General features: G+C 39.5%; 1 protein-coding gene and 1 long non-coding RNA gene across 9 annotated transcripts in view; one reads left to right on the top strand and one right to left on the bottom strand.

Annotated features, from left to right (window-relative positions):
• The window catches only part of brsk2a (BR serine/threonine kinase 2a), a gene marked incomplete at its 3' end in the record, with an annotated part of 207,061 nt that overhangs the window by 149,616 nt on the left and 41,067 nt on the right, over nt 1-16,378 (bottom strand). The window lies entirely within an intron of this gene.
• Nucleotides 8,804-11,452, top strand: LOC308391993. Of its 2 annotated transcripts, none has more exons than XR_013970734.1 (4): nt 8,804-9,559; nt 9,945-10,123; nt 10,345-10,426; nt 10,961-11,452. It is a non-coding gene; the product is annotated as an uncharacterized lncRNA (long non-coding RNA). The 2 variants fall into 2 exon arrangements; XR_013970735.1 differs by having other exon boundaries at nt 8,818-9,559; nt 9,983-10,123.

Raw genomic sequence — 16,378 nt, 5'->3', positions numbered from 1 at the left:
GAGTTTCTGGAGCCACAGGTGGCACATGAGAGTGGATCTGCTTGAAAACCAGCAAAGCAGTTAGTTCTCAGTATTAGTAGTATTAATACTACTATTGTCTGCTTTCCTCTAAATTTTTATGCTATATTGATGAGGAGTAGAATTTAATAACTGAGACCATAAACTTTTAAATTTAGTCATACGTGTCATGTGTAACAACTGTTTTCATGGACAGACTTTGATTCACATAATCTTCTGTTAGCAAGTGATCACATCACTGTCAGGAGGTGATGTCTGCAGCTAAAACCGCACATTTATGTTATTACTTTGCAAAGAAATTATGCGATATATATAAAGCTGTATCAATTGAACATATTAAACTGACCTTTCCATTTATTGGGCAGGCAAACAAAACAAAACAAAACACCACCACCCATCAGAATAAACATGCTCACAGCTTGTCCTGAGATCAAACAGTCTGCCGAGCACTAGGAGGCAAAGAAGGAGAGAAGAGAAACACCTGGCCTGCACTGCACAAGGAACACCCACTGTGGACCACACAGCGCCCAGCAGACACACAGCGACACACACCCACGTGTACAAATTGTTACATTCAAAGATACATAGAGATACAATATTTACTCTTCATCTGACAAAATAGATGCACTGTACTGCAGATGAATGTGCACACAAGCAAAGCACACAGACACATTATCATGACATCTTTACTGGCTACACAGTGAACAAACAAAGACAAACAAACAGCAGATTCACATAATGGCTGCCACAAAAATACCAGACCATACAGTAGCGCTCTCTCTCTCTCTCTCTTTTGCTCGCTTTCTCTCTCTCTAGGGAAAGTCGAAATAGACGGAGTGAGGGATTTTAGAGAGATGGAGTGAAAGAGAGTGTGTGGGTGAGTACCAACACTCAACAGAAAGCAGAAAAAGAAAAAAAAACAACAGAACATGTCTGAGTGGATTATAACTATACCACGTCACAGGGGAATGGTGTGGGAGGACAGAGGGGAGGAAAGGAGGAAGGAAGGAAGGAAGGAAGGAAGAAGCAGGAGGGTAAAGACGGAAAGTAGGAAGAAATGGATGGATTGGAGAGGCTGTCAGACCTTTCAAACATATAACACTTGGAATAAGTACCTGCACATGAAACAAGAAGTGCACAAACATACACTGATAAAGACTCATTCTGTCACTCTGTCTGACAACAGCCCCTCCCTACACACAAACACACACACATAGACACACAATACTGAGGAGCAATACTAATCTTCCTCTCTGAGATATATCCTATCCCCTCTCCACCCCAGCTCCCCTCTCTATTTCACCAATGGCCCCCATTTTAAAAATCTGCCTCTTTGGAGGGTGCCTTCAAAGCCCAGTAATCTGTCTGGGGAGGCAGCAATGACTGAGAAGAGGGAGAATAGCTGTGGATTAGATCCCCTCTCTTTTCTCCCAAAATAACACTCCCTTCCTTTCTCGTTTTCTCTCTTTGCCTCGCTTCGGTCCTACATTTTCCACAGGACAGAATGCGACTCATTTTGCTGGGAGTAATTTCCCGAACCCGAATCAAAAGTGGTTAGCTTAAACATGCGCCGTATTTCCAAAGGAGTTACATGTATGCTTGCACTTTTAGTAGCTAAGAACAAAAAGATGGCAAAAATCTAATAATTCCACAGTTAACACATTCAGTCTATGAATAATATTTTATTTTATTTTATGATCTAATGTGCAGTACTGGTGGCAATTACATGAAATGGATTCCAGAATATAACAGGTTCAGCACTGACCTTTAAGGTTTTGAGGACCAACAGAATCAAAAACATTTCCAGCCATCTGTTTCCCATTTTCGTCCTTCTTAGGTGAAGCAGAAAGAGGATATTAGTCCACTTGTCCACAGCAAAGCTGCCCAGTGCATTCTTTCTTTAAGAATCTACCGAATTATGGATTTGTCCATTTTTGCAATCTCTCTGATACATTTATTTAGATGTTTTACTCTAATAACAACCTGCTTCACTTGCAGCAACATCTCTTTGGGCTCCAGTTCTAATGAAAAGCTAAAAAAATGTAAGTTTATTGTTTGAAATCAAGTCCAGATCTTTTCTCTGCTTAAACTGTTGTGAAATAATAAGGGGACAAGCCTCACCTGGCCACAAAACAGACTGTCTGTCCCTGGTCCAATTATATTTAGGCTTCTGACAATGGGCAACTATGAATAACAATTGCTGTAGCTCCTAAAGACTTAATGCATGCAGTGCTTTTATTAAACCCCTGGAAATAAAGCTGAAAGTCTGCTCTTCACTCACATCTTGGTTGATCTAAACTGCTCTGTGTTGGTGTGCAAAAGAAAAACTACAAAATTGTGTCATTGTCCAAACACTTCTGGACCTAACTGTATATATTAATCATGCTACTCTACCCTGCTAAGATCTCGCTGAATGAAAGACAGCTTAGCCCCTCTAAATAAGATCAGAGTGATCAAGAAAAGTCTAAGTCTCAGAAACAAGCATCTTAAATAGCCCTTTACAGGCAGTCACAGGAGAGGTATTATGGATGAGAGGTGTAGCTTAAAAGATTACACTTGGAAGCTTTTTAAATTAGTTTCCTTATTGTGATCATGGGACTAAAGGCGGTCCACAAACACAGAATTAGTGTTCAAAAAAAAAAAAAAAAAAAAAAAAAAAAAAAAAAAAAGTTGGACCCCACGGGGAATTGCGAAAGTACTGCAAATACTCTGAACCAGTCACTGCCAACTCTGGAGTTGCTGTGAAAAAAGGAGCACAAATGAGATTAAAGCGTGATGTGTGGTCAGGAGAGATATTTTCCTTAAGAACTCAACAGGCAGAAAAGAGGCTGGATGAAGTGGGGAGAGGCTGGGGGAGAGGGCAGCAGGAGGTGAAAGCAGGATTGAGAGGAGAAATTCCAGCATCACTCTGGAGTCATTTTCTGAACAACTGTGCAACACAATTTTACATCCACTGGCACGCACAGATTTGGTTCTGATCATTTAAAAGTACTAAATAACCAGTGGATCTAAATGTTAAAAATATCATTGACACTAATCTCAGATTTACTGAACCAAACAAAATTTTGCCAGTGTGGCAAAACTGCAGGACCAAGTTTAAAATGATCCAAAAGGTGCCAGCAGCATAAACACACTTGTGGTGTGGGCAAGCAGATAGCTACTGGCTACCTCCACCTCAGCACCTTTAAATCTCAATAAAGTGTAAAGGAGTTAGTTGTCTAAACAAATAAATAGAACATCCATCATAATGTAGTCATGGAGGGGTAAATAAGCTATAGAGGCCAAAACCATTTTTGATTCAGTCTGTGTGGCTTAATTTTTAAACCCTGGAGGACGCTGCTTATCTTTACCCTAATAATTAGAGATGCATCAATTCACTGCTGATACCGAGACTGCATTAGTTACCTGTGACAATGACCATTACTCCAAGGAGTTACGTTTATTTGCTTACATGAGTTTAGTATAATTTGATTTAACACCAAACTAACTGTGATTGCCGGTGGGACTTTTCCCTGTTCATTCATTACATTTTTCATTCCTTTGTTTCTGTTAAAAAAATAACTAATTTGAAAGGTTGTAGTAACGTAATAAGTTGTCATCAAATAGAGTAATATTAGTTTCACTACACCTTCCTCTGAAGGGCTAGACACCTGCACACAGTGTAAGAAACAAGAAGAGTGTGAAAGCAAACGGCAGAGAGACTCTCTAATGTTGTTATGTATAAAAAAATAACACTTGGTACATTTTTTAATGTGAATTTCTTGCAATTTCCTTTAAAAGGTAGAGAAATCTATGTTTAAGTCAAGCCTGGTATAGCCTTGAACGCAAGAGAAATTATCACAGGAATACAGGTTATAATTTAAAACTGGTTTCAGATTAGTATTCAGTATCAGGAAAGCAGAGGTTTCCACATTGGTAGTGGCACTGGAAAAAAAAATTAAGTGTTGCATCCCTGTTAATAATCACTCATTTTCTGTGCCATAAATATCTCCTTTAAACCCTTCACATTTACAGTTTACAGAAACTTCCTCCTCTGGAGCAGCAGTACTGCAATAATGCCACAAGCGTGTATTAATAGAGTATTTGATGACAACATTTACACACAGCATGTAATCCATTTTCACTTTCAAAGTCATTCTCTCTGCACTCTTTCTCCTTGTTTTCCTTTTCCTTGTACTCTTTGCCTTTATTCTTGTCCTTTTTGACCGCAATCTCTCTCGTTTTCTCTCCTCCTCCTGTATACCCACTATGGATTAAGGTGTTCTAACATACTGTGCTGGAGGTGTCATTTTAAACACATCCTTGGATAAATCCTACTGCATTGTAGGGACCATGACGGGAGCTGAGTAGCTTAAATCACTAGGGACACAAACCCGAATGATCAACAAGCCTAGGCGTACCCCTACCTGTACTGATACACATGAGGCGGCAAGAAATGAAATGAGTGTGTAGCATCAGGGGAGAAACTAACAGCTTGGGGAGAGATAAGTGGAAAGGTTGTTAAAAAATGTCTGTGATCAAAACTTCTTCCAAGTCACTTTATGTCTATAACTGCAGCTGTTATTATGGAAAATGGGATAAACACATAGATGTCTTTCAGGTACTAGCAACCAGACAGGGGAAAGGAAAGGAGAGGAAAGGCCTGTTAGAGCAAAATGTCTACACAATAACATTAATTTATCTTAGGTGAGGTTTGCATTTGGATGTAACTCTCAAGTGAAACCATTTGCTGAGTGTTTTGCATATACAATGAGGAGCTCCTCTGCACATGTCAATTTATCTTGCCTAATTGAATAGGATAAGAAATGCTGCCTCCTACCATCCATCTCCTATCTCTTCCAACCTCCCAAATAACACACATATACACACGCAAACCTCCATGTGTACACATATCTGTGTACACCGACTGTATACCTTGTCTACGCGCACACGCACACACTGCCCTCCAGACCTGTCATTCTAAGGTAATTACCTGGCCTCACTAACTGACAAGGTTACAGCAGCTAGACCTCGGGCATTGGGAGTCGTTAACCCTATATTACCCTCCAACACACCCCTTCCCCCCAGCACACACCCAGAGCAAGAGCATTTCAATCCAGAAAGGCACAATAAAACAATGTGTCAGGCTCTGCCCCGACCAATTTTTTAATTTCTTTCTTCACTGTGAGTGTCCTAATAAAAATGTGCACGGTTAATAAGAAAGGGGAGAACACAGAGAAGGAAGAGGTAAAAAAACAGGTATACTAGTCGCTACTGTTGACATCTATGTTTTGAAGGCTTTAAATCAAAGCACGGATGTCTAACCGGAAGGTATTTTAACACAGTGGAGTATTACAGCACAAGGTACTGTGGTACTGATGTCATTACGTTTATGCAGAGTCTGACTGATTATAATTGACAAACAACTATTACATAGAAGCAAAGCTTTGAACACAAAAGCCTGCATGTGTCAATGTAGTTGTCATGCATCTACAAAAGCCTGTATAGGGAGCAAGTACGGGGGTGGAAAATGCATGTCCTAAACCAGTCAGCAATTCCCATTATACATGGGATAAATGGGGACAAACACAGAGGAGGATGGGAGGACCGTGACCTTGAGAACGGCTGTAACAGCAATGTGTGCATGTGTAGCACAGTGTGGTCCTACATCTACGGTATAGGATCATGGCCTACTTTCTGTTGGTGAATAATAACTGAATGATTTACAAGGTCTAAGGTCAAGACAGCATGATGCATTATAATGCACACAGGTCTCCACATATGGAAGATCTCTAACTGTTATTTTCAATGTTAAAATTATTATTTTTTTTTTTTTAAATTGGATTTTCCTGTTAAAATCCATTCATCCTTTTCTTAAAGATTTTTCTAACTTGCCAAATTTTCATTGTTTCATCATGTGGCGAGAGATGGGGTACACGATGGCTGCCAGCCTGTCACAGAGGCAGACAAACTCACTCATATTTACACCCATTAGAATCACCAGTTTAACTAACATGCTTTCTTTGGATTGTGGAAGGAAGCCAGAGTACCTGGAGAGAACCCACAGAGGCACAACGAGAGCATGCAACTGCGCTCAGTTCAAATCACAGCTGGTGCATTTGAACCCAGGACCTTATTGCTGTGGGGAAACATTGCTAACCATTGCACCAGTGTGCAGACTTTCAATTTGTCTGCTGCACCAGCAGAAAGCGTGACCGTCTTTAATATTATGTATTATAATAATATCAGCGTGACACACAAACACACAGAAAACAACTGACAGCAGAAAGGCCTGTAAAAAAATCGTGATGGGAATAAAGTCTGAATAGACAGATTTCCAACCAGCAATTGTCAGCATAGCTGAATAAGTCATAGTCAATGCACACCTGGGCTCTTTAACTTTGATAAATTTTGCCAGAAAATGTGGTGATAGGCTCCCCCATCTACCCATCATCTGTCATCATCAACTTCTACATTTTCCTCAAGAAGGCAAATTTAAATACTTAATTGGCTATTTTTCATCCTAAAACCTCTTTGACAGTGAAAGCCTTCCAAGCTGGTGTCACATGAAAAAGCTAGAGAAAACATTTGGTTATTAGGAAGAACAGCACCGGGGCACTGTGTTCTACTCACCTCCCTTTGCTCATTTCCCTCTCTCCCTGTTGCAGTGTAAATTAGCAGGGTTAATGGCCAACTTATCTACAAGCTGACGCAGACAGAGGCAGTCAGAGAGGGTGAGAGAGAAAGATGGGCGGCGGATGGGGGAGTAATGGGCTCAAAAGAATGAGAGTCGTTCAAGGTTTGTGAACAGGGAACACTCTGCTGTGGATGAAACAGGAAACACATCAGGACTAATTAACATCAATGCCAACGCAATACAACTTTTACAGGCACACGCAGATTCATGCATGATCACAGATGCACTGTGCAGCTTTTAACAGCATAATAACCACGTACACGTAGCATTCAGTAAACAGCACTCTTTAGTTCTGCAAGTCCAGCCCATAGTATATTGCTGATGCCACTCATATCTGTCAGCACAGCTTAGAAAAATACAGGGAAAAGGTTAAAAATGTGTTAGCAGTTCATTTTGTTGGATAGAGCCAATATTTGTAGTAGAATGGTTAGATCACAACAATTTATCTCAAAGCTGCATGCATCAAAGCTGCTATTTTGCCTCATTATGATTATCAAAACAAAAAAATCTTTCTCTGCATGGTGCGTTATTCATGGCTACTATAAACACATTACACACACAAAATTATTATTAAGAGGGACTAGTGGAGAAATTGGAGAGCACTTATCAGATCTGAGACTCACATTAAGCCGTGAAGCAATCTGGGTGAGGTGCACAAACATCTACACTCTAATTTATAGAGAATTAAAAAGTCAAGTCTTAGTCGCATCTGCGTGTGTGTTTTTGAATGTCACACATCTGCTGAATTTGAGTAAACAAATTGTTTGTGTCCCTGAAGGCAGACAGAGAAGAATTACATTTCTTCCCACGTGTAATGCGCAAAAAATGACATCTTTTATTCAATTTGAAGTTTTGAAGGCATTTAGTCCACTTTGCTTTCAGTCGTGGTGGAAAGCAGAAAGTTACCTACGATCACAAAAATCAACTCTCTTGGAATGATAAGCTGCTGTTTTCTGTGTTGAGGCAGGTTTTGTCTTGCAGCCTGGAACATGGTAATTGGATAATTCATGTTACCTGCACAAAATAGTATGAGGTCCATCTGCCCACACAAAAATAAGGCCGGCGTCTATGCCACCTGTGCACCACGCTACTATGCATACCTGCAATGATATGTTCATCTCAAGCTCAATTTATATTCACAATAAAAATGCAACAGAAATGGAAAAAAAAAATTGACTCTTAAGAATATTCTTATCTGCTGGACAGATGGAGGTTAGTCATGATGTATTTTCCATGTCTCCCTCCTCTCATGTTCTTTATGCATCCCCAGACTTCAGTTATGATTGACTCACACCAACCCTGCTGTCGTATTCAAATAAAGAAACTTGTCTTCTCGTTTCTTTGAAGACGATGTTCCAGAACATTCTACGCTCTGCCACAGCCTGACAGGCTTAATGCCAGTAATGCATATGGCTCCATTCAGAGGTTTCTCTACGCCTGTCACTGGTGTCAGATCCTCATTGCTTTCAAATGACATCACACTGACCCTGTCAGAAACAAGCGTTTTCTAAAGGGTTAAGAGCCATGAAAAATGCTTTTCAAGATGAAGGGTTTTTGTGGGATTTGTTGTCCATGGAATCAATGGAATCTCACTGGCTTCTCACCATGTTGACTAAACAGCACCACACTGAGTGCAAACAGCCAAACACGCGGAGGCATCTCTCATTACAGACAATGCAGACAGCAACTGGTGGTTTTTCTTCAGTGCAGATATGTGACTTGATGCATTGTGGGAAAAAGGTCCAAAATATTTACTATTTTTCCACAAGTACCAACTCAGCTCAACTCTATCAAATGCTCTCACTTTCAACTACAAAGAGAGAAAGCCGAACCTGACAGTTTGGGTCAACCTCTCCAGCAGCCCAACAACTTTCTACCCTTCCCTGGTATTTCCCACTCCACCCTCCTCTTGTTTCAATAACTTCAAAGGGAGCATGCTTTTCTTCTGCTGCCTCCCTGTCTGTGCTCTAGCCTCCGGTCCCAGGTAAGATGGGAAGAAATTAAAACAGAGAGAAGGTCTTTTTGCCTCTTAAGTAATGATCAAAGAAGTGCTTCATCCTTATTGAACTCCAAAGTGTTCAAAATTAAATAAATAAATAGGTCAAGATGAAATAAATAACTATGTGAATAAATAAGACACAGATATGTAATGTGAGAATGATATTGTGAAATAATGGAACACATTTTGAAAACAATGCTCATTATTGTGAAACATATTACATTCTGCTATATATATTTTCTTATTATTGTGAAATATTATTTCATGGTCATTATTTTTCACAATAACAGAGATTATTCCTGAGGCATTTTATTTATTTCCAGCCGTTTATATTCCAAAATGACCTTTTTTCAAAGTCAGTCTTTATTTCAAAATCCCGTTTTTCCCGATGGTCTATTTATTTCATAATGCGACTTTTCAGCAGAATGACTTTGTCTGTCAATCAAGAAAGACAGGGCGGAGCCAGTTGTGTGATTGGTTGCTCCTTTACTCAGACATAAGTAATAGCACATGAATTGTCGATTTAGGTTTAATGGTGCAATGCATCTCCTATGCAGCTGGCGGCAGTATGCAGCTCAAAATAAACTTAAGGCACCGACAAATGCAAAACACTGGGCGCGAATAACGTTACAGGTGTATCAATTCTTGTGAAGGGCATGGCTGCAGGAAACAAGTCCGTTTCTGAGTTACTCAGAGAACTTGCTAACCGCTTAGATTGAACGTCTTCACCTCAGTCTGCGTATTGCAGCAGTGTACTGGAGATGAAGTGGTCCCTGGTCCAAGTTCTCATCACAACCGCACAGTGTTAACGTTAGCAAATGCTAACGCTATCACAGCTAGCTCCACTCCACGAAACGCTGTTCAGGGTAAGTAACGATATGTTATTATTGCTTGGTTAGTCTGTCTGTCTGCCAAATATGAGCTTTTTAAACAGTTTAGTCACAGATTTTTTTTAATACTGTTTTTTATCATAGCAAAGAATTCTATAAATTAGGTAAGAGAAAATAATAGTCTTCTGGGTTAATGTCTGTATTACTATTTACATTGTTGTAGGTAATAGTTATTCATGACTGTTTTAAAGTGGCTTATCTTCTGTGCTAATATGGAAGACAAGTAATCTATGTGAAAGAAAAGAAAGCAATTTTAGTTCAACGTAGTGATTTTGTAAGTGGGTATAATTTGAAAATGCTTTTACTAGTACAGTGGATGTTCTTTAAATATTTAACATTTAAAGTGTGTGTCACTTTACAGACTCCAACTTCAGTTTTGGTTTGGTCTCACCGTTGTAGGTCATAACACAAACAAGTCGTCAAGTCAAGCAGCTGAGGAAAGGGCTTAAGGAAACCATGGTATGGCCGCTTCTGACAGAAAGATCAGACATCATTCCTCCTTTCTTACCAAGGGAATCAGAGACTGCTCCCTGTTGTGAGGTAAGGTCAGGTCACATCTTTTAACATCTGAATAGTAAAGCTATTTGGTTAATTTATGAAGGATGAACATTAATTGTTGACACAAAACACCAATATACTGTTTTGTATGCGTGGGTTAGTTGAACAGCTGGGTTACATTTAATAAAAATACACCTAATGTTGCTGATGCTCTTAAGACTACAAGATAAGTAAAGCTATAAAATGACTGTGGCCTGCCACAGAAGATGAAGATGAGGAAGAAGAGGAATGCTCTCGAGGATAAATGCAGAGTGGCAGGTTACCTTCGGTCCTTCATTGAAAATGGTAAGTCTGCTGCGATAGGTATTTTGCCATTGGTTTTCTCTGATTATACTTTGGTAAATTACATACAGTCCAGTGATCTTGGGTCATTAACAAAGTACACTATAGTAGAGCTGGGCGATATGAGATTTTTTCATATCACGATATTTATTTTTATTTATTTTTTTATAAAAAGGACAAGAGCGGTGAGGTCTATCGCAATAGTTTAATTTTTCTATTGAGAAAAAGTTATTTCGCAATACATATCGTTATCGTTCTATCGCCCAGCTCTACGCTATAGTATAATTTTGTTTTGTTATTTGCTCCATGCAATACATAAGAGTGGTGGCATTATCAGTTGCACTAGAATTGTATGTAGACTACTTTTAGCTTTGTTAACATAAAAATATCTATAAAAGCTACAACAGCAATTTGAGTGGGGCAAAAATGTCTGGTGCCCTGTATGTAAGTGGTCATCTTTTATGGTATTTCTCCATAAAAGATTCAAAATAATGAATATAGGATGTCATTATAGTTTAAAACAATCTTCTGTTGCAGCATCTTGTGCACAACAAAAAGCCCTCATCAAGTTTTGGACAGGATGGGAAGTCTTGCCGAGAAATGACTGTGGAAGTGGTCAACAGCAATCTTCCAAAGTCTTCCACCGGTTTTGAAGTACTACGTCTTCCTGCACACTACTGTACCTATGAGTCATTTCTAATGGACATTCAGGTGTGTCTCAACTCTACTGACTCAGGTTTTGGTCTGGTTTACGATTGATTCCATAACCACATGGTAAAATTAGACCATTTCTTCTTTCTTGCATCACATTACTGTACTCTGTGTTCAAAGAAACGGACAATCTAGTGAGTTCTAGTTCTTTTTAATACACTTGACAGTGAAAAATACAGAGTACAGGTGTGCATTTATGGCTTTTTTAATATAAACTGATGAAGAGTTCAGATATCAAAATCAGTTGTTCACTGTACATTATAAATTACACAATATGTTTTGTTTATACTCGCTACTGATACAAAAAAAATTTCTAGAAAAAATTTGAATTAAGATGTTACACTACTCTGTGTTCATTGTATTAAATCTGCTCAGAGTTGACATGTACTGTATATCCAACCAAGAAATGAATATCATTAAAGTGACAGCTGTATAAAACAAATCCTGTTTTATAGCCACTCACTGTTTTGTTGAAAATGAAATTGGTTATGCTGTTTTGAGTCAGTATTAGCTACAAAGCTGTAGAAATTTTAAAAAAAAAATCCTCCTGACATAGAAACTGATTAAATGTAATAATGTCTTTCTACAAGTGATTTTGAAGTATTGGTAGCACAGCAGGGTCTTGTTCATTCAGTGCATCTGGGAGCTGAATCTCAGGAATGGTGATCTCATTTGATGGGCAGCGATTATGTTGTCCTGTCCAGTCCACACCATAATCCTCATCAACCTGAAAGAGCATGCACATGTTTTAAATCTAAACTGAAGAGGTGTTTCCTGCAGCTGTTCCTAGATGGACTTATTGAGTCTGCCAGGGCCTATGTGAGTTGCTTAGGCATTGGCTACCAACTAATTATTCATTCACCCATTCTAGGTCAGGATTGGTTCTCTTCAGGTATAACAAATTTAACTTTGTTTAAAGTATTGCCATCTATACCTGACAGGTGGGATAAAAGAGAATGGCTTGGGAGGCGCACAGCAAATCTCAAAGTTTTCCAATTAATGCTGAAAGAACCAAGGATGTAAATGTATTCTTGTTTTAGCTTTACCGAAGACACCAGAGAAAGTATATCTATAATGCTGCTGAAATAGACAAAACCATTTCAATAAACTCGCTATTTAACATCAACCTTGTTATGCGTTATCAGAGAACAATCAACTGCAAACAGCAATGAAACAAAGCACTAATGACCCTGTTGTCTAACAAGATGTGATAAGTAAGTAGACTGTGGAAAGCTGGTGGGTCTACTCTCTGTGTAAAAGGTTCCTACAGGCTCCACTGACCCCAGTCTCCGAGTTAACACACTAACAGCTAACACTGCTAAACGTGTCTCAACGCCGAGATGGCGCCGATAGCTTTAGCCGTAGCTGCCCCACTTAGTTTAGACAGTAACAAAAAAAAAGTAAGCGATAATAATTCATTGTCAAACGTCATAATTAAGGTCAACACCTAAACAATGCTGTGTACAGAATCACACAGGTGCTCAATTACAGCATAAACTTACCTTAGACCTTCCTCCGTCATTTCCCTCCTAATTGTGCTCGGAGACACAGAAAATGTATCGGCAATTACCCCGATGGTTATCTCGGACAGCACTAAAGTCCTGAGTGCTGCACCGGGATTTCTAGACGTGGACGGCCAACATTTGAAGACTGTTCTTCCTCGGCGTATTCCAAACGAACACGGTGCTGAATTGATCTTAAACCTTTGACAATGCTGTCATCGATGCGAACATCTTGAAGAGCAATTATCATCCCAAGCATTTCAGAAACATCTAAACGACTCAAAACAGTATCTACAGGTAAATGATCCCTCTCTAACTGATTAGCTTAAATGAGCAGAACTGGCTGAAGTTCACACCAGTCCGCCATCCTCCGTGACTTTTGACCTAGCACGCTGTTGCTAGCTGCAGTAGCCGTCCGCGGAGCCGGTATCCAGGAAAACTAGTCGATGGTAAACGATAAGCCAATAGGTGCAAAGGTCCAGCCCACTTACATTGATTGACAGACAAAGTCATTCTGCTGAAAAGTCGCATTATGAAATAAATAGACCATCGGGAAAAACGTGATTTTGAAATAAAGACTGACTTTGAAAAAAGGTCATTTTGGACTAAAAACGGCTGGAAATAAATAAAATGCCTCAGGAATAATCTCTGTTATTGTGAAAAATAATGACCATGAAATAATATTTCACAATAATAAGTAAATTTATATAGCAGAATGCAATATATTTCACAATAATGAGCATTTTTTTCCAAAATGTGTTCCATTATTTCACAATATCATTCTCACATTACATATCTGTGTCTTATTTATTCACATAGTTATTTATTTCATCTTGACCTATTTATTTATTTAATTTTGAACACTTTGGAGTTCCATACATCCTCACAAGGACCTGCTGTGCTGTTTCTGGGACCTCTATTGAAACAAGTCATTTCCCACTCGAAGGCCTGTTTAGTCAAACACTAGGCAGGAAACTGTGTCGGTAATGTGAATCTTTCCAGGAGTATGACAATAATCCAGGTTGATTTTTTCATTTATGACAATTCTCTTTGAGAATAATCTGCGATAGTGACAAGCATTTCATTTCGGAAGCAGACAGAGACCAAGACAGACTGTGAGAGTGAGAGAAAGAATGGCATCCTGTATTGCCAAAGCCACTAGGTTATTGAATATCTAGTATTTCTCTGTGACAAATTGTCCTTCTCCATCCCTACTTATGAACTGTCAAAGACTACACGCTTCAGAACTGATGCATCATGGTCCAGATACAGGGTGTGTGTGACTCTGACAGCTGCCTTACCAGCATCTAACAGAGAGCATCACACCTTCAATTTCTGAGTGCCACTGACGTGTTTATGACCACACAAATACAAATACAGTGAAGACACACACACACACACACACACTATATTTAAAACAAGAATTCTTCATAAAAACACATACCTGTGCACGCATACACTCGTTCTCTAAAAACACACATACACAGCACATGCACACATGCTTTATAACACTCCGCAAACAGAAGCCCAGCTGGGAGAAGCAGATAAGACTGCATTTGGGTACAGAGGTTTAGCAGCTACTCGGGGACACACTGCAGCTTTTTCTGTAAGATTTTTATTGATTTTTTTAGGCCTGGACAAAGCAGAAATAGCAATGTCTTACTCTTACTTAAAAATGTTTCACTTACTGCTATACGACAGTCCTTTCACAAAGTAAAAGAATGGTAAGAGACTGTAAAACCCATCAAGCTAAAAGACTCAAGGTAAGCTACCGTGCTATCAAAGCCAAAGTTAAACCAGGGCTCTACGAAGAATTCCTGCTAATACTGTCAGCCCATCCAAGCCATTGCCACGCCAGACCAAGGACAGTGCCTCTGGGGAAACTGCTGAGAGTAGATATAAAATTATTAGAAGCCCTTATGTGCTTACCAGAGCTTGAATTCTTTTCCTTTCCTTATATCACTTGGTTTGTGCCACCGTGAGGTGTGAATTTAAAGGGGAAAAAAAAAGGAAGGGAGATATTTTCCTCTCTGTCACCAGCTAATGAAGTGAGGGAATTGTTAAGGTATGCAGAGTGGAAATCATGAGCACAAAAGTAAAGCAAAGGCATCAGGGAGCGAGGAAGAGAGCAAGACAGGAAGGAGAGGTGCTAGAGAGAGACTGGAATAGAGACTGACATCAAACAGATTGGACAATAATCCACAAATGGGTGTAGTGGAAGAGGTTTCAATATCGTTACTCAAGCAGAAAAACTTGTACTGACACCCATGAAATGATCTGTTTGCAAAATGGAATCATGGGAACATACTGCGCTTGCAGAAAAAAGAAAAGAAAAAACCTCAGCATGCAACAAATATTTGAACACAGTGAAATCACACCATTGGACACGGAGTCTGAAGGTACAAGCGCAGATCTGTGGGGCAAGGGAGTCGGTGTAAACACTCATGTTAAAAATATGTTTTTGAGACCAATCACATTTAGAGAAGCGTTCATGACAGCTTCAAATACAGAAAGTGGTGGGGGTGGTGGGGCGCCCTGGGATGACTACACCAAGGCTAAAAAAGTTGCCCCATTTACTAAAACTTGCTTAAGCTCTTAGGTCACACTCATTTGCATTATAAATCTGTGCTCTAATGGTAAAAGAGGATGAAGCAGAGAAATTATTTCAGAGCATTTCATAAGGATTGACCTGCAGCTAAAATGCAAAGGGGCCTGAAGGAAGTATGTGTGAGTGTGTGTGTTTGTGTGCACGTACGTGATCGAGAGGAAGAGTTCCTGCAGCCTCGGGCTTCTTTCCCTGTGCGTATGAGGACATCCAATAAAGTCTGAACTCTGTATGTATTGATTAACACTAGTTTTGTGCTTTTGTGCCTTCAGTTTTGTTTTTCGAGAAATATCCGTTTGTAACAGCTGACATTTAAAAAAGAAAATGCAACTAAGAGTTAAATATAACACTGGTTTGTGTTCTGCTAAAATAAACTAAAGCACTTGATTTGGTTTTGGGCCTATTGCAAAATCGTGTTGGCTTAAATAGGCAGGATCAGTTCCCCCTATGAGATTCGGGTAGTCTCTTCAAAGCTTAATCGCTCTCGCTATCTGCCTCTTTATCCCTTCAGTGCGAAAGAGAAAATCATTGACCAAAAACTTCTGCTGTGCTTCTCTGATTTATGTTGCCCTGTAAAAATGCCAGCCACTTTAATGACCCTCTGTTACCATCTCCTCCATCTCACAACTTTCACATCTTCAGTCAAGCTGGGACAAATGGGGAGAAAAAGAGGGAGAACAGCTCTGGTAGGTGGTAGGCATGCAGTGTTGGTTTGTGTGTGTGTGTGTGTGTGTGTGTGTGAGTGTGAGTGTGAGTGTGAGTGTGAGTGTGAGAGAGAGAGAGAGAGAGAGAGAGAGAGAGAGAGAGTAAGCGAGTGTGTTCCAGCTGCAGCAATAAGCCTGTTCAAGGACACCATGTCTTTTACACACATACACACTTTTCACACACAGCATTCACCATCTCAGATCTACCTCGTAGGGAAATTAATCACAGCTGGAAATAATATAAGTTAAATACATTTCTAAATGCCACAAGGACTAAATGAGAATATTAGGGAATGGGGAGTTTATGACTGATCAAACAGAAAAGCCCAGAGTTTCTGATCTATCACATTTATGTTTGTAATAAAATAAATAACTAGAGAAGAAAACAAGAAACTACAATTTGATACAGCCCACACGAAGCATGCACAATTAA

The sequence above is a fragment of the Rhamphochromis sp. 'chilingali' genome (genome assembly GCF_963969265.1).
Source record: "Rhamphochromis sp. 'chilingali' genome assembly, chromosome: 2".
NCBI classification, from domain to species: domain Eukaryota; kingdom Metazoa; phylum Chordata; class Actinopteri; order Cichliformes; family Cichlidae; genus Rhamphochromis; species Rhamphochromis sp. 'chilingali'.
This window is presented reverse-complemented; position numbering and strand designations above follow the sequence as displayed.